At 34.6% G+C, this 20,436-nt stretch overlaps 1 pseudogene; it reads left to right on the forward strand.

Annotated features, from left to right (window-relative positions):
- Nucleotides 1-20,436, forward strand: part of LOC124982941 (40S ribosomal protein SA-like) — a 78,244-nt pseudogene that overhangs the window by 52,096 nt on the left and 5,712 nt on the right.

The following is a 20,436-nucleotide window of genomic DNA, read 5'->3' on the forward strand; positions in this document are numbered from 1 at the left end:
AGATAAAAATATCAAGGGGAAATTTTAATATTGGATTATATGTGGAAAACTAAACATAGTGAAGGATAAAGATTTTTTGTAATATTCCTAGTAATTTTTAGTAAAAAAAGAACACAGAACATAGGATGATGTGGTGAAACAATTTCATTATAAAATATTTACATACTTACATCCATCATTTAAGTCACTTATAAATGAAGTGAGTTAAAGTCTCATATGTGTATGCAAATATCTGAATCTTGCTGGAAGCTTCCTTTTTTTCTAAAATTGGCAAATCTGATGAAGTAATGACTGGTGTTATATTCTAAATAATATATGAAAGTAAAAATAAGAATCGGTACTTTGAAAATTCTACGGGCAATCAAGGAAAAAGTAGCTACTAACACTAAAGAACCAAGAGACTTTGGTAGCATGTATTCCTTATTGACATCAAAGATACTTTCAAGAAGTGATGGTTATAACAAATTATAGTAAAATGTCGTGAGAGAAGAGGACAATTCCACCAGTAACAGACATAAGTTGATTCAAGGTTGTAATACATCAAAACTCCAGAGTCTATTGCAATCAATCACAAAAAAGGAACAAGCGTAATACTGTAAAAAAAAAAAAAAAAAAAAAAGGAAAGAATAAGAAGAAAGAAAGAAAACAATCCATATCAAATCCTTCAGCACTTGGAGAGCTCAGATTTAAAACCAAGATTATAAAGCAAGACTGCACTTTAATCTTCAGCCATCTAAATAATAGAATATTTGCAATCCTTCCTTCCTGAATGCAAGTTAAATGTTGTTGTGGTGTCCTGGGTGTGTATAATTATGAGGTTAGTGATATGTGTCAGAACACAGTGAAGGAAAGTGGGTAATCCCATCCACAGTAATTGACATGGCTCTTTGTTGTGCTTTATGTTTAGGGGTTGAAGATTTTTTTTTAATATTTTGATATAACATAAAATATACTTTGTTTTTGAAAACTGGTGAAGGAAATTTGATGCACTTATTATGGATGAAGTGATTAATAAAGTTAATATAGACACAATTATTTGAAGTCTTTTTCTTTAAAAAATTAAATTCATCAAGTGTTATTTCAGAAGATCAAAGAAAAATGAAGGCTGTTTAAAAAAAAAAAAAAACTTTCTAATAGTTCTGACCAACCAAGACATGGTGTTCCTTGAAAAGTATATTTTCTCTTGGAAAATTTCTATTGGAAATGTACAATAAGTCTGGAATATCCCTTATAACAGGAATATTGTGAAAGACTTGTTTCCTAAGCAGAAAATTTTCAAGACAAATGATTGATTTTTAAAAAATTTTTATTTTGTAATAATATTTCTTCTTCAGATAGAAATGTCATAGAACATTTGTATTTGAAGAAAAAAATAAGGTTAATTGAGATTTTTGTAGATCACAACTCTGATTTTCTACACAAAAATGTTTGAGATTTTGTCTTCCCATGTGTCCTTTGAAAACTTTTAAAAAAGATTAATTATGATTATTGAACTAATGGGATAGATGGTGATATTTCCATACCTGCTTCATTGGGCATTGATCATGTCCATCTACCCTTCTACTCTTCTCTGCCCATTCTCCTCTGGCATACTTAACAGTCCCTAAAAATTCCTGTCTTCAATAACATTTTAACGGATTGCTTTGTCACTGGAAAAGATAACTTGTTTTTTTTTGTTCATAACACAGATAATTTGTTGTCAGTGGATTTTATAAAAATGTGAAGCCCATGCATATTTTCAAGCTCATATAGAAACTCTATTTCACATTTGGGATAAATGTTTTGGAGCATGAAAATAGAACTGGCACACTGAGATGGCTGCCCTCAAAAGGACAGAACCGTAAGTACCAAGGCGCTGTCTTCTTCCCTTCTTTACTGATCCTCATCATCCATTTGTCTGCAAGTATTTATTAGACCAGAGTTTTCAGGATTGAGTTAGTGATGGGCAGAGAAACCATAATATGAAGTCACATTTTAAAAAAATCCTCATTATCTAATAATGTATATGTGAAAAACCATTATTAGGACTTGGTCATAAATTCTCATTTTGGAAGTGTGCAAAAATATGTAAACTGAAAGAAGCAAGGGATTAATTCTTTGGAGACACACTGGCTGAATTGGATCTTAAAAGGTTAAGTTGTAGATTACCAAGGAAATAAAGGCCTAAAAGAATTTTAGGATGGAAAGTTTTTCTTTTTAAAGTCATGTGGGTATATCCTTAGATGACACATTGAAAAAAGCTTACATTTAGCATGACTGAAGAATACAATGAGAGGAGTATAGGTATCACAGGACATGATGCTAGAGGACAGGCAGATTCTAGAACTATAGGACTATTTCGTGCCTTGAAATAAATGTGAATTTTATTATGGAATTGATGAGGGTTTATCAAGAGGGTTTGGAGAGATAAATAATATTATTTCTTGCCCTAAACTCACTTAATTATATATATATATATATATATATATATATATATCCATCCCCTGGGGATACCAGGGACTGAACTCAGGGGCACTTGACCACTGAGTCACAACCCCAGCCCAATTTGCATTTTATTTAGAGACAGGGTCTCACTGAGTTGCTTAGCACATTGCTTTTGCTGAGGTGGGCTTTGAACTCCTAATCCTCCTGCCTCAGCCTCCCGAGTCCACTGAGATTACAGGTGTGCGCCACCATGCATGGCAAGAAGATACTTATTTACAATTCATTCACAAAAACTGTGCTAATCCATCTTTCACATATAATATTAGAGCACATTGGTCTCTTTCCTTTTCCTCAATCTGCTGGGCAAGTCACTCATTTAGTAACTTCACATTTGTCTCCAAGATGTTTGCAAGACTTCAGTTAAATGTCACTTTCTAAATGAGGTACAGTTGGTTCTTATGGTTTGGATGGTCTCCCTCAAGAGCTCATAATGAGACAATGCCAGGAGGTTTAGAGGAGAAACAATTGGATTATAAAAGTCTCGATTCAATCATTGAATCAATCTTCTGATGGGGATTAACTGATTGATAATTGAAGGCAGGTAGGGTGTGACTGGAGGAGGTGGGTCCCTGGGAACATGACCTAGGGTATATATTTTATATCTGGAAAGAGTCTCTGCTTTTTGAGCATCATGTGAGCTGCTTCCCTCTACCACACTATTTGGCCATGATGTTCAGCCTCACTTTGAGCCTTGAGGAATGGAGCCTGCTGTCTGTGGATTGAGACCTCTGAATCTGTGTGCCCCAAACTTTTCCTCCTAAAATCATTCTGGTCAGATCTTTTAGTCATAGCACCAAAAAAACTGACTAAAACATTGGTCAACCTTTCTTTTTCTTTGAGCTGATACTTTTCAAATTATTTTTACTTTAAAAGATTCAATTATTATGTCTATTATTGTTCTCTTCTACTTGCTGTTTTCCTTAGATAAAGCTCAATTGCCTGCAACAGTACCTGGTACAAGTAGATGCTTGATATTTGGATGAATTTATTGAATAAAAATTTCTGAGATTGGAACTGAGGAGACTTTACTTTTGAAAATTCCACATGCATTTTATTCCTCTGTAAGGATTGCAAAACTGCTGACCCACATATTGGCATATAAACAATGTATTTTCACAGATAATGAGTAATAGTTTAAGCCAGACAACTTTTTCAACCCTCTTGTGTTATTGGTTAAACTATTTCTTCTAACTTGGGAGCAAGAAATATTCATCCTTTAAGAAGCCCAAAGCAGTTGGATCTGCTCAAATTTCATGGATAGAATTAGATGAAGTTAATTTTTGTTAAAATTAGTAAAACTTGTTTGTATTAGTATCAAGCAGATATGATTTAACAATTCAGAAGGGGAATAGGATTGGTTTTATAGTTATTTCTCTTACTCCATCTGTATTTAAAATTTGACTAGAACTTTAAATGGAGGTGTATTTTGTCCACAGTTCTCACACCTCTTGTATCATCAGTGACATTGGTAAAAAATTAGTTTCCTCTCACAAGTTTTTGTCACCTGATACTACTCTGGACCAGTAAGAAAAGCAGTAATGTTTATGTAGATAGGACCCTAGAAGAGCAAAATGAATATAATGAATGAAACAATACACACCTAAGTTAACCTTTGTGATGTCAAGCTGATCATGGTATGTTTACAAATTGAATTACAGATTGTGGATGTCTAAATATTTAGTAGTTGTCGGGAATATAGACATGCTCACAGAAGATGGACTGCAAACAGATGGACAGGTAGGTAGATGAGATGATGGTTAGTGGGGAGATGGATAGATACATAAGATTTTTTTTTTAAGAATCATATATTTTATTCACTTGTCTTTGATGAAAGTATCTTCAGCACCAGATTCTGAGTTTAAACTGTTTCCAGATTCCCACTTGAAAATCTCATTCTGACATCAGGTGTAGTTCTTGCAGTTTTATTGTGTACCTTATTATAAACAATTGAGAACAAATCTGAGAGTCTTTCCTGTTAACAAGAGACTTAGAGTTGTATCTCGTTGGATTTAATTATTATATTTAATTATAACAATCATTGGTAATGAAGATGGGTTTTATAGTATATTTAAAATTATATTTGCAAGTGAAAAATTTTTAAGCAATATGTGGTATATGTAAAAATTCCCTGTTCAAACACTGTAGCTGTACCTTCTTGACTATACAGGCATAGTTTTAAATATTGAGATGTGGAAAAACGTATTTGGAAAATGAAGTCATCGTAGGTTCTCTTCACATATTTAAATGCAACAGTCTTATTAGAAAGAGAAGTAAGAGGTATAGTAAGTGAGATGCATCAATTCAGCGTGCATTTGCATAATTATATTTCTATAAAATGTATTAGACTCCAGGACACTCAGAAAAGTCGCTGATTTATTGTGTATTTACTTGAGCCAGACCTCTGATCTTCTGACTTGGCACACATAGTGAATAGCAACAACTGCAAAATGGTAAGGTGACTGTGCTATACAAATGGCAGAATAAAATCAAGGCAGAAGGAGATGAACAAATCCTCAAGTCATATAGATTTGTAAAAGCAACGTGAAGTTCAAGAATATTGTAGAATGTCGTCTTTTTTTTTTTTCCTGCATTCTCCTTGATTTTTGGCCATATCAACATCTTGTTGTTCTTCTATAATAACATTATTCCATTCCTGTATTTTTTTAAAATCAACTTCTAGGAATGTTAAACACCCAAATAAACAATCTTTAACTGAATTAAAATAAAACTTTTCTATGCATTGTCACTTTTTACTTATAGTTAAGAGGATTTTAGGTTAGAAATGGAATTAAATTTGCTAATCAGTTTACTGTAAAATTAGGAGAGTATCCTGAATTATCCAGGTGGCTCCATTGTAACCACAGTTTTTCTATAGTGGAACCTGAAGTAGAAGTTAGGCTTGAATAATGCCATGGGAGAAGAACTTGATCTGCCATACTGGATTTGAAGATGGCGGAGCAGTCCCAAGTCAAGTAATGCCAAAAATCTCTAGAAGGTGGAAGATTTAGGAATTATTAGGAAATAATTTTCTCCTAAAGTTTCTAGAAAGAATATAACCCTGCTCCTACCTTGATCTTATCTTAGAGAGATCTGCACTGGATCTCAGACATACAAGAAGAGAAGAGAACAAATTCGTGTTGCTTTACATTATTCAGTTTGGGATAATTTGTTATATAGTGAGTGATAGAAATTTATTCACTATCACTGCTTAATACGTATATAGTTGATTGTTGAAGGAGGCACAGTAATCTACCCAAAATATGTCCATCCCCCTTCCCAAATTTCTTTTATTTTCCTCTTGCACAAGAAATGACATATTTTAGATATTTACTGCAGGTAATAGCTTTATATAATATTGAGATAATAATAGTGCACCAAACACATTTCTTAATTTATATTAGACTCAAGAAATATGACCAGCAATATTTATCTTTAACATTACTGTCATTAAAACAATACTTTGAAAAAGTTTTTATGCCCTCTATTTCAGTTAATAATATTCAAAATGAAAACAAAAATTTCAAAAGTGATTGCATTAAAATATTGAAAATTTGTTCTGCAAACTCCAAGCCCTTTTCATGAGCCAATTGATACTATGACCTTCTTCCTATATTGTGAATATTCTCAGAATTATATTTTTGTGTAGGGAAATATATATTTCATATAAGCATACAGAATTTATCTTACTTTTTAGGCCGTTGTAAAAAGTTTTCAAAAACTTTCATTTCCACAGTGAATCCTAGAGCCTATAGTTTCACTGGCTGGATTCCACATTTCTCCGGGTTCAGTGACAAATTTATTACATACATTCAATAGTAAATTTTCAGCATGCTGCAGTGGGCTATACAGTATACTTCTTAGTACATCTATTAATTTCCAAGAGTATTTTTCTTTGGCCATAATTTATACAAGCTTCTATATTATTTATCACCAACTCCCTATCGATCATCTAGTTTAGGAATGTTTATTGCTAGGTTTATTCGAATGAGGGGAACAGAAAAATGTAAGGCATTTAGGTATTAATGCTAGATTTTTGGGAGGATACATTATCATCCTCAAAGAAAACTGACGTTTGGTGGTTAACTGGCATATATTGCTGGCAAGGGCAGTGGGAGACTGTGGTCACAATAGTTGTTTAAATAAATAAATTTATGGATATATATATATGTATACATATATATATATATATATATATATACACACATATATGTGTGTGTATACATCTAATGTATATTTTACATGTCATACATATATGAAATTACTCTACAAAGAGTACATTGCTTAAATCAACTTTCCACTCCTTTTCAAATTTAGTTCAGGTCATTCTCCATAGAACTCATAAAAATTCACTTACTTCACTGAGTACGCATTACCTTTAAATAATTATTGATGAACATTGATAAGATCCATTTGCATTTTGATGAATATTAATCTTGAAATTACCCACAATTCAAATGAAAAACTAGTCTTTAGTGACACAATGAGAGAATTTTAGAAAGGAAAATAAATATATTCCATAGCAAGGAAGAGCTCGAAGGAAATCATGTCTTAATGAAGTCTCTATAAAACCACATTATTTTCTAAGTTTATTCATACCTCACCATTATCTTGTCCTTACTGAAATTCAGGCAAGTCGTTCATAGTGTGAACATGGACTGTCTGTGGGGTTAAAACTTTCTCTGCCCTGAGTGACACAATAAAAGAGGGAATAGATAATCCAGTACTCTGAATTTATAAACTAGAAATAAATTCAATATGAACAAAGAGCCACCAAAGTCAAGTTTCTTCTTTGCTATACCTTTAATTAAGTAGATAATTATTGTTGAGTTTATCACCTACAATATAAAGCTACCATTATCAGCCATGGGGGACCAAAAATAAGCTAAGTTGTGTAATTGCATTACATTTATGTTTCTCAAGTCTTACACTTGACATTAGAAAGACTTGTTCCATTGAACTCATGCATACGGAAGTACCTTTAAGCAGGGTATAAACATGACAAGCCTATTAACCTTTAACTTATGAAATGGAGAGTAAACATTGAAATAGGTATTGGTGTGCTAATTGTTATTACCCCCACCAACCCCTCTCCTGAGACCTTGTCATTTAGATTTTAGCCATAATTTAAACAACTCATTAGACTTAATCCCTTAATTGAGATCTTATTGAATACATGATACTCTTTGTAGGTACCCAGTAAGTTATTTCTAAATATACCAATGCATATTCTAGATTCTTTGAAAACAATCTGCCTATGTGCTTGCCGAAATCACCATCTGCCCAAGAATTTTCATAAATAAAATTTCTCTTTTGTCCTGTGTATAGAAATGATTGAGACCAGTCAGATTTTCTCTCTTCTTTCCACCGTTCTTTATACAAGTGATACCAGGGCTTCTTATTACAGCCATGAATAAGAATCATGGTTTAGATATGGTTTAAATATAACACGTGTAAAATTAAAGGATTTTGAGGATATATAGATATATATATATTCATATATATATATATATATATGTTCATTCTATTTATAGGGCACAGTAAGATTTTTTTAAAAAACTATATTTAGTGACTTCCAAATATATTGCCTACTACTTTTTTAAGGCTAGATATTATAATTTCAGAATAGCATTCTAATAATTAGTATAGAACTCACCCTGTTAATTTCAGGATATATATTTGTTTTGATTTTGAACTTTAAATATGTGCTTTTGTGTTTTCTAATAGTGTCTTCATTTCAGGTTAAAAAATACATTATCTTTTAAAATTTGGAGCTCAGCCTACCTTTTCAGCATTGAACTACAAAATACAGCTCAAGGTATTTAACATACATATTTTAAAATGCATACTTTTATTTTTTTTATCAGTGCATATTGCATTACTTCCAGGAGCTTAAGCCTCATTTGTTTTTTTCAATTTGAGCTGTCAAACACTAATCTTTACAATGTCCTTTTAAGTTGCTATGTTGTTTAATTAAAATGACAATTAAATCTTATACATTGCTCATAATACCAGGAAAAATGAAAACAAGCTGAAACATCCTACTTCCAAATGAATGTGCATTCCTATGTGAGCTCTGATTATTACCAACAGATTCCTTACACAGCAATCTGCTTTCAGCCCCCGCTCACGGTGTCATAGATATGATAATAATACTTTGTACAGCATATTGTGGGTTTAATATCACTTTAAAATAATATTTTATTATAGCTTTCCAATAACATATAAAATGCAGTTACCAATCATTTCTATAGTGTCCTCATTATACGTTTGAAGAAACTGAGATTCAGTGGGGGTATGCAATACCCTCCTTCCAAAGAGACTTTTTTTTGCAAGTGGCAAAATATGAACTATAAGCAGATTGTCTTGCATGAATTCCTTCTAGTGTTGTTTCACTAAACTGGCCTTATTGAAAGGAAGGGTGGAAAGATCCCTTTCAGTAAAACCTAATGGAAGAGAATGACTTTAGTTAGAGTTATAGGCATTATAGTCATGATAAAATCAAGGTACCTAGCACTTGGCTATGCAGTAAACAAATGACTGGGAATCACCAATTACTAGTTCCTTGACATTGAGCAAGTGTCCAAATGGACTTTCTCAACTCTAAAATTGACGTATTGTTTCAACAATCCTGATCTGATGTGAAACTATGCATCAGAAGCAGAACTAATTGAGTGGCACAGATTACTTTCATTTGGAAAATATAACAGTTTGTCTCTAATGTCAGTGATATCTGTAATTACTGGTCATTGAACACTTAACATATGCAGATAGCACACTAAGGCTTTGACATACATTAGATCCCTTTACTATTACAGATATAGGGAGATCATATTATTATCTCTTTTGATATGGGAAGACAAGATTGAGAGTTTAGGTAACTAATGATTCAGCAAGCAGGTCATGAGGCTAATGTTTTAAGCCATGTTTCTCTGACTCTGAAGATCCTATTCTTAAATTAAATATGTTCTTTTCTTCCTTTTTACTGATTGTAACCCTACAAGTCCATTGAAGTGCTACTTAATTTGTTTTGAAGAAATTAGCAATTCATGTAGCAGGCAAATATGGTTTAATTCACTTATCCATTTAAAGTAAAAATCTAAAATAATTCTGATTACATAATTTCATTTTCTGTTACTTATAATAATACAATTGTCTTTAAATTGTATTCCTTTCAGGGCAGATTTTAAAATGGTTAAAATGCTTAATATTTTAAAATTTGCATTTGGAATTTGACCTTATCCAGATAAAATGAGCTGATAAATAACTCTTAAAAAGATTATACAGTGCTTTCAATGAATATAGAGTAAGAACATTATTGTTTATACTATTTTTTAATTAATAGACTTGAATTTTTTAAACAAGTTTAGATTTACAATACTCATGTGTGAGATAATACAAGAGTATTCAGAGTAAAATGATGAGATTGTGATAGTTATAGCCTAATTTTGGAGTAATCCACGGGTATGGATCAATTAGGTGGTACCTATAGGCAGGTAGGATGTAACTGGTGGGGTAGGTCATTGGGAGTGAGTCTTTGGGTATATATTTTGTTCCTGTTGAGAAAAATCTCTCTCTCAATCCTTCCTGATTTCCATGTTCTGAGCAATTTTTCTTCCCCAGGTCCTTCCACCTTGATGTTCTGCTTTGTCTTGGGCCCAACGTAATGGAATCAGCTGCCTCTAGACTGAGACTTGTGAAACTGAACCAAAATAAACTTTTACCCCCTTAAGTTGTTCTAGTTGGGTATTTTGGTCACAGTGACACAAAGCAGACTAAAATAGAAAATTGGTACCAAGTCTTGAGGGTTGTTGCTGTGACTAACCTGAGCAGGGGTTTCAGAAACCTCTGGGCATGGTTTGTTGGAGGAGGACTATTTGAAAAGTTTAGAGATGCAAGCTGCAATAGTCTCAGAATATTATAAGCAGATTTTAATTGGCTATTCTGGTGGGGGCTCAGGAGACCAAAGTGCCACTACAACTGTGGACAGTAAAGACTCCGCTCGTGAGGTTTCAGAGGAAGAAGACTAAATTGGAAATTGATCTAGAAATCATTAATATTATCTTCTGGCAAGGAAGATTTAACATTTTGCACATGTTCTGAGACTTTTTCTGAGACTGATTCTTAAGGTGATGTGCTTATTAATATACTGGAGGACAACTCAAGGAAGCACAGCATTCTGGTAGTGGCATGGATATTGCTGGAGGTCTTGTAGCCATGTTTACTGTGATAATCAGAAACAGAAAGCAGAGCAGAGTGGATGGATTTTTAAAACTTGCAGTTCGTCCAGAAAAGCATGATTAACATTGGGACTAAGGAAGTTGTGGTTGTAAAGGAGATTATAGCCACTAAATAGATGGTAAATACTTTATCCAGATAAATAGGAAAGATGATTTGAGGGAATCTCAGGAATTGGCAAGATCAAACTCATCTGAGGTATGTATGAAAAACTCAAAATTTATTTGATAAGAGACAATAGGGTCACTCTGTTTGAGAGGGGGTGCCTGAGTAGTTATTTCAGTGTACTAAGCCATGCAGGCACTCAGAGGCTGCTGGAGCTGTTTCCAGAAGATTTGTCTACTGTTCCAGACAGTGGCAGACCTTGGTGTCAACCAGGTGGAGCTGATTTTGCAGGAATGCAGGATACTGGAGTTAAGGGGTCATGGAGGCTTCTACTGAGATTTTAAAGGAAGGCCTGGGAGGTCAGGCAAAGTGTAGCAGGGTTGAAGTCTCTGTGGGCTGTCCCTTGGAGGGTAATGAATAGAGAGGTGAGAAGGAACTGAAGCTTCTGAAGAGACCTCAAAGATTAAGACATGCCAGTAATATGTAACACATGTCAAGGAAAGCTATAGAAATTGAGCACAGACAATTCGAGAGAGAGAGATGTCATGGGGAGCTGCAACCAGCAAGGCCATAGGTGTGGAACTACATAAGCCCCTTGGAGAGAACATCACAATGCAATGTTCCCAGATGCTGGACATGGAATTACAGGACTTGTTTGCCCAGCTGAATTTCAATATTGCTTTGGTTTCATCCTTTCTTTCTATGCCCCTATTCTTCCCTTTGGAATTGAAAAGTTTAATCTGTGCCATTTTATAGTGGGTAAATATAACTTGCTTTTGAACTTTGTTCTCATTGTTAAGTTTGCCTTGAGTCTCGGATGAGATATGGGACTTGAAATTTTGGGCAGTGTTAAAACTGTTAAGACATGGGGTGGTTGGAAATGGACAAAATGTATTTTTACATCATGAGATGGGCATGAGCTTTTGAGGACTAGGGATGGAATATTATGATTTAGATATGAATTGTCCCTCAAAAAATCCATATCTGAGACAATGTAAGAGTTTCAGAAGTGAAATGGTTAGATTATGAGAGGCATAACTTAATTAATAGATTAATCCACTGGTGTGAATTAACTACAGGAAGGTAGGATGTAAGTGGAGGAGATAGGTCACTGGGAATAAGCCTTTGGGATATATATTTTGTCTCTGGTTAGTAGAGTTCTCTCTCCCTCTGCTTCCTCTTCCCATGTCCTGAGCTGTTTTTCTCCCCCATGCCTTTCTGCCATGATGTTCTGCCACAACTCAGAACCAGAGTAATGGAGTCAACCATTTATAGACTGAGATCTCTGAAACCATGAGCTAAAATACATTTTTTTCTCCGTTGAGTTGTTCTCATTGGGTCTTTTGGTAACAGTGATGCAAAACTGACTAAAACACTTGGTATAACTTAAAAACATCACATATGTTTGGAAGTAAAAGACTTTTAGAGTCTCAACTCATTTGGGTGGTATATTTTCTAACTGCAATTATTTTCTTGACCTATATTGAGATGAATATATCAGTAAGAATTTACAAATAGAAAATTCTTGTGTGTACATAAAGCAAATGATTTCAGTATATCAGCTCTGATGATTTATAACACAAACAGGGAAAGATATTTTGGCTATATATAAGTGGAAGTTTGGAATGTGATCCCCAAACTTCTTCCAGTCATATATAAATTCATATTTTAAGAGGCCATATTTTCCATCTGGAGAGGAAAGGAAAGAATAATTGAATAAAGAACCTAGGAGAAGAGCATCCAGGTATCTCTCCTTCATCAGAACAAACTGATGGTTTGGAAGACATTGAAAGGAAGGCAGAAGCTGAAGCTAGGATGTTGTTTTTTTTTTTTTTCACAGAATCATAAATGTTTAATTTTTTTATAAATCATAATCAGCAGTATTGCAATAAACATCTTGTAACACTGAAGCCCAGGAAAATCCTCTGGGATAAGCCCTCATGGTTTAGAGAATAGACTGGTCTGTGCTTGCAAAATAACTGTGTGTGTGTGTGTGTGTGTGTAGGTTACAGTTTTGTATTCAAACCACCACCATCTATCGATTATGTCTATAGCCTACTAAGAGGGCTACATGTTTAGAACTTCCTCTCTGTCTCTTCTCTACACAGCAAGTGGTCTTTCTTTTATTTTTATTAATATTTATTTGTTCTAATTAGTTGTACATGACAGTAGAATGCATTTACACATTTTAATAGATCATATATATATGGAGTATAATTTTTCATTTTTCTGATTGTATACTGTAGGATTACACTAGTCATGCAGTCATATATATATATATGAGGTTGTGATTGAAGAACTTTTTTGCTTTTTATTTTTAGAACAGTAAAAGCAGTAAATATGGTAAAATCCAGAAATGTATCGCAAGGTTCAAGCACAGAGGGAAACCTGGAAGATTTTTCAATTTGACACAATAAAAATTAGCATCCTTGGCAAAAATTTTCCAAATGTTTTTCTCCATGGTTAGGTCATCTGTGTTTGCTAACTGGCCACCAAGAGAAATCAGGATCCTACATTCCTGCGGAGTGTGAGAGATAGCAATGCTCTCTCTCTCAATGTTTACATTTCAAAGTGATTTCCAGGGCCTTGGAAAAACGTTTTCTGAGGTGTCACTGGCAAGAGGTTGGGGATATATTCACATATATTTCAAAGAGTGTAAGAAATGATTTATAGTCACAAAGTTTTCTAAAGTAAATGCTCTAAGAAAAGAGAGGTAAGAGGCCTGGAATAAAGAAGCCCTTTTAAAATTTAGTCAAGCTGAAAGGAACCTAGAATATTTGGGTTGTTTTGGTCAGATCTGTGTTATTTGACTTTCACAAAAGTAAATATGCCAGACAGTTTTGGTTATCAGTCATCATCATTGTGATGCAGGACATATTAGCTCTAGAAAGACATCGGTTTTATGTTCACTCAAATTTATGTGCAGAAACACCCACTTCAACTGATGAAATTTGGTTTGTGGGCCAACAATATGAGAATCATCTGGAACTTGTTAGAAATACCCCACCTCTACCTATGAAACAGAATCCGCATTTTAACAAATCCTCAGGTTATTATTCCCGTGCACCTTTAGGTGACAGAAGTACTGCCAAGCGTTGTCTGCCTCATTTTCATTCATTCCCATTAGACATTTTCTATTAGCTCCAATTCCACAAGCCCTTTGCTTCAGATTTATGAGGTCACAACTAGTTAATCTAATAAGTGACACTATTATTGTGAATCAGTGGGGAATAATGTATTCATGAGAACAAGAGAGCAACTGGCCTCTTTTCTTACAATGTGATTTTTTTCTCCCACCTAGTTACATAAAGACAAGAGATAGACCACTTCTTGTTTTTGTGTAACAAAATGAAAAAAAAGGTGGGGTTACATAAGAACTGGAAACATGTCTTGTACAGTTCTTAATACTACCCTTTACAAAGCAGTTGTGAACCCCTGGTGAGGACCACTCAGGTATTCTGCATTTATACATTTGATAAGAATAGTACATTGTTACCATGACAATGGAAACATTAAGATATTTTCCCCCTTTTTTGGTAGAGATAACTTTTTTCTTGTGTTCTCTGTATCTTTTGAAGAAAAATTTCTGGCCAATTTTCTTGCACTTATTTTTCGTTTTTTTTGATTTTCAACTTTTTTTCTGTTTTTTTTTTGTATTTGCTCTAATTAATTATACACAATAGTTGATTGCATTTTGACATATTATACATAAATGTAGAATAACTTCTCCTTCTTCTAGTTGTACTTGTTGTAGAAAAACACCAGTCATGTAATTATATATGTACATAGGGTAATAATATCCAATTAGTTCTATTATTCTTCTACCCCTATACTCCCTTCCCTCCTTAACTCCCCTCTGCCTAATCCAAAGCAACTCTATTTTTTCCTCCCCCCCACCCACTTATTGTGAATTAGGATCCTCATATCAGAGAAAACATTCAGTTTTTGGTTTTTTGGGATTGACTTAGTTCACTTATTATGATATGAAATGGAGTCACCATTTGACCCAGCTATCCCACTTCTTGGTTTATACCCAAGGGACTTAAAATCAGCATACTACAGTGACACAACCACATCAATGTTTATAGCAGCTTAATTCACAATTACCCCTATTGAAACAACGTCAATGCCCTTTAACAGATGAATGGATAAAGACAATGTGGTATATATACACAATGGGATATTACTCAGCCTTAAAGAAGAGTGAAATTATGGCATTTCCAGGTAAATGAATGGAGTTGGAGAGTATGGCCATTTTGACAATATTAATTATGCCTATTCAAAAGCATAGATCTTTCCATCTTCTAAGGTCTTCTTCAATTTCTTTCTTTAGCATTCTGTAGTTTTCATTGTAGAGGTCTTTCACCTCTTTTGTTGGGCATGTTGAGGCATGTTCCTATTTTCCCTAGTTTTTCTAGTGTTTTGTACATGAAGGGGTGCTGTGTTTGTCAAATTCTTGCACTTACTTTGATTTCTCATTTTTTTCTTTATCAAGACAGGAAAGAATAATGAAACGTTTAATATACATCACAATAGTCAATTTGGCTTATCTCTTTGTGTCTCAGGATGTTTTTGGAATCTAGAAGTTGATGGAATCAAGTGGCAAACCTCCTCAGTAAGGGTTGCAGGAAGCGCCAACAGTGGAGACAAAGCACTTGGCGTTTAGCCCCAGTGGTGACTCCTATGGGACTCAGGTCCTTTTCCCAACTTCTTCCTCACTGTTGACTTAGTTTTCTTATTCATAAACTGAGTTGTTTTAGGAGAAAGGTGTTATATAAGTGACTTCTAGGTCAATGCTTCTGTTTTTCTACGAACATGAAATTCCTCTTAGGTCAGAATATCAGACTTTGTACTACAAGTAGTTTCTCTGTACCTCCCACATTTTTCTACCAGGAACTTTTTCAACTTTTGTGGACAGGCCTGAAGATTGGCAGGCATTTTTGTTGATTTGCCGGATGTACAACATGAGATGTGTTGTTCAACACTTAAAGCAATTTCCTCAGGCACTTTAATATTGAAGGCTTAGCTCAGGGGTATGGGTGGTGAATGAAGTTGCTACAAAGCAATTTCACTTTTACAATACCTACTCCTAGAAGCATGTGTATCTCAAACAATCCTACAATCTGAGACAATTTAGCAAACAAAAACATGAGTCATGTCATTTGAGGACAGAATAGATGGGTATCTCATCATGGAGGAGATATACCTTTGCAAGGCAAGTATATATATTATAGTTGAATAAAGGCCACTCAAATATATCAAGGCCTAATTGCTAGAATTTCTAAATGTTATCTTATTTGGGGAAAAAAAAAAAAAAACTTTACAGATGTAATTAAACTAAGGATTTTGAGATGAGATGATTACCCTGGATTACAGTGGTCATCTCCAAATGCTGTCTCAAATATCCTTATCCAAATGACATGCACAGAAAGAAAGGAAATGTGAAGATGAAGCCAGAATTGAGGACAGGTAGTTAATGTAGAATAAGAAATCTGGTGAAATCCAAGAATGAAGGCCATCTGGTCTGGTAAGCTGGAGACCACCCCTGGGAGATTGGAATTTCAGTGTCTCAAGTGCCATTTTGATCACCAAGGTTACCTGCCTAACTATTCCTCCCCTAAAAAATTGCAGGCAGGGAATTGCTAATTAATGCTTTCTTGGTCCCTACCTACCTGAATCCTCCCTGCGGCCCTTTCCCCTGCCATCTGCTTCCCAACTTTTTGCCAGGTCATGGCATCTCCCAGGCCTAGTCACATAGGCAAGAAGGAAAGAGATAAGCAGGGAGAGAACAGGAGAACAAAGGAGACTCAAATATATAAAAAATGCAGGGTGTGCCCACTTCTTGGGATTCTAGAACATCAGTTTTGGCCCACTTCTCCCTCTTGGGAGATGTTTGTGTTATTACCTTTAAATAAAATCTGCACAATATTCTTGCCTTGGCATGCTTCTCTGACATTACACTTCAACATCTGAGGAAGCAGAATTCATCACCTATAAATGGTGGTATCAAAGACACTTGTGCAAATTCAGTGTGGGGCCCCAAATACAGAAATGGCAAGGTAGCCACCAGAAGCTGGAAGAGGCAAAAAGCAAATTCTCATGTAGAATCCCTGAGGGAGCACAGCCCTGCTGAATTCAGACTTCTAACTACCAGAGCTGTGAGACAACAAAGTTTTATTCTTACGTCACTATTTGTCATCCTAGCAACATCAGGAAACTAAAATGAAGTTGTTGTAAAAGAATTTTTTTTAATAAAAATATCTTCTCACTTTCCAAAAATGATTAAGTGGAAAAATTTCAAGTCAAAGAAATTAGGTAGTAATCACTGAATCAAAAGGATATGGCACTACTAAAAAAAGCATTCCTCAAATAGCATAAAATAATCTCAGAATTTCAGGCAGGAGCTGAAACTAGGACAAAACACATCCCCAAACCAGAGCAGAAGTAGCACAGAGCACAACTGCTTAGAAGGAACTCGTATAAAGAAAACACAACCTTATAATGAAAGGAAATGAAAACGTAGGAATTCTTCACTAGGAATTCTTATTTCTTGTCTGGGAACAGAGAGCTCCAGCAGATTTTCATGAAATAATATTGTAAGCATTGTCCTCATTACTCACAATGTGGCTACTGAATGGTTAGCTTGTGTCAGCTTGTGAAATCTCAATAAGCCTTTGAGGTAAACTTATTTTTCAATTGTGTTTTAAAAAAAGATAAAACAAAACAAGCCAGAAATTTTAAATAACTTGCCTCAAATCTTGTCAGTCAAGTAGAGAGAATAATTCAAATCTTGTGCAACTATAGAAAGGAAAAGTGGTACCCCATTTGTGTATAGTGAATCAAAAAAAGAAGATTCCTTACCTACTGTAGGGAAACCTCAAGGGGTAGAAATTTTGCAATATCTTTTGGTTTTTAGAATAAGAATGATAAAAATAATCTAGCCTTCACAACTCTGAGAAACTGTCTTGAAAAACCCTATGAGCACTCTCCAGTGGGAAACCTGACTTTGCCACTACAGCCCATTGGTATGGATCAGGTATGGTTAAGTCTGTTCTCACTGCTCAAATTCCACATGGAGACCTGTTCTATCTTTCCCTGGAGATAACTCTCCAAAGCAAATTATTTGACACTTCCAAAACTTGAATTATAGTAAATACTTTGTTACAGTTTCAAGAATCTTGCTATGAGAATAATTTTTAAATATCAATATGACAGCATAGACACAAAGTCCAGTCTGTTGAAGTTAAGGCATTCTGAGGGTATTTATTTTAAATTATATGACTTCTGAAATCGGTTTTGTTTTTTGGTTTGTTTGTTCATTTGTGTGTGTGTGTGTGTGTGTGTGTGTGTGTTATCTCTTTTAGAAACTGAGAAAAATAATCACCTAACTCAATAACTGAGACCCAGATACATGAAAAGGTCAAATCAAAACATCTCTCCTGGGTTCACCTGAGATGTCTGTCAGTGACTTGACCTTCCATGCATTTCATATGCTGAGTTTTCTTAAGGTTGCCATTTATTAAAAGGGTCAGTTTAAACACTATGTCAAAATTGTTCTCTAAGAACTTTCACTTTTATGAGCCTAAGTTTAATCCTTTCTTTCCTTCCTTCCCATAACTATCTACATCCTAGACCTGACATACATTTTATATCATTTTGTCTATTCATCACATAAAATCAATAAGACCATTAAAACTATGAATCTCTAGATATAAAGTGACTATATTTACATGTGAATATTAATCAATATTCACTTATAATATTATAATGGCAATATTGATCAATATTTTAATAAAGGTTACTAAAATTCTGACACACATCTAAAATGCCCCCTGCCCTTGTCTTGTGGAAGCTCGTGTGCTATTTTAACAGTCTATGTATCTATGACCAATGGCTTATTAGTTCCCACTTGTCAAATAGAAAGACATTTCCTGCTAATGTCTTTCTGGGATCCTCCTAAGGGCAGAGTTGTTTCACATGGAATGTGCACCTAACCTAACCTTTGCCAGACTTCTGTTCCAGTTGTTACTCCTGCTCTCCCTCTTACCCTCTGTCAGCCCCTGTGCTGTCTGGCCACATTGATGTCACTTATACAAGTTTGTTCCTGTCAACCTTCTTGAGCTGCTTGCACAATAGTATTACAGCAGACTGCTAGTAATGCCCAAATAGCACTTCTCCCTTTACTCTCACTATAACGAAATCTAATTATTACCAGAGAACTCCTGCTATTCAAAATGAGGATGTCCTGCCTTAGCTTCTCTTTAAGCTGTGTGTGGCCATCAAATGAATTTTGGCCAATGAAGATGCACATCTAGTGATACATAAAAATTTTGAATCATATGTACACCTTTCCTAACCCTTTTCCCCTTCTCCCCATGACCTAGGTAAAATGGAGAAGAATGGAAAAGTCATTCTGATCATATTAGAAAAAGGTTACTTTCTGATGATATCAGAACCAAGTTACAAGACTTTTGTTCAGCTATGCTGAGGAGTCACCATTTAGGTACTAGACTGCTTAAGTCTCACAATAGGTAGAAAATCAACTGCTTTCTCATATAAAGTGCCATTTTAGCTCCTTCCTGGGGAGTTCACCCTTCCTAATGTAGGTGCTAATCCATTTTGACTTCTCACACCCTGTGGTCCTGCTGATTTAGGTGGTCCCCTAGTGCTTCCCCTTCTGCCACTGGATAGACAGTATTCTAATGTGACTCATTAGAATCCTGCCACACTCTACAGAATGTCCACATCATAGTGAGACATAGTTGTGACCTTCATTGATCATCTTGCTCTTCATCTGCTAGAAGACAGAAAGAGTGGTGATTGATTCACAGGAAAAAAAATTGGAGTTCTAGAGATAGTCCTTTTTTTTTTTTTTTTTTTTGCTTCTCATTAGTTCTCCCCAAGACCTTACAGGAAACTTGGAGTTTGAACCAAGGAGAATCAAGTACAACAACCATCTTTGTACTCTGAGAAATTGCTCAATTTCCCTTAGTCCTTTTTATTAGTTTCAGTATATAATTCCATAATTATTTACTCTCTCCCTTCTCTCTCAAAGATCCTGTGGTCCTCTATTATCAAATTTCCATTGAGACATATACTAACTCATTCTAAGTGATGTGTCTATATCTAAACTTTGTAGACAAGGCTTAAAGAATTTTCTTTAGAAACCTCACAATACGTGCAAGTAAGGACATATGACTAATTGCCACAAATGGGACTGTTCACATATAACATACATATGGGGCTCTAAAATGTCCTGGCTGAGAAGACCATGCTACTCATATTTATTTGGAGAAATTATTATTCATCACAGAATGCCACTAGGAGTATAAGACACATACGCCTTCAAAATCACCAAATTAGTTTTGAACTACAGAAGATAGCTTATAAATACATAATATATCTAGTCTTTGTCCGGGATCTATTCCTGACTGGAGATAGTTTTTAAATAACTCATATAATCTCTCTAAATACCAGTTTTGTTTCTACAAAATGAAAATATTAACCCTGCCTATTTCATGGGGTTGTTGTGAGGATCAAGTGGGAAAAATTACATGAGAGAGCTTTGCAAATTGTGAAAAAACATGTATTTGAAGACTTATTATCATAAAA

This window comes from Sciurus carolinensis, chromosome 4 (genome assembly GCF_902686445.1).
Source record: "Sciurus carolinensis chromosome 4, mSciCar1.2, whole genome shotgun sequence".
Lineage (NCBI taxonomy): Eukaryota > Metazoa > Chordata > Mammalia > Rodentia > Sciuridae > Sciurus > Sciurus carolinensis.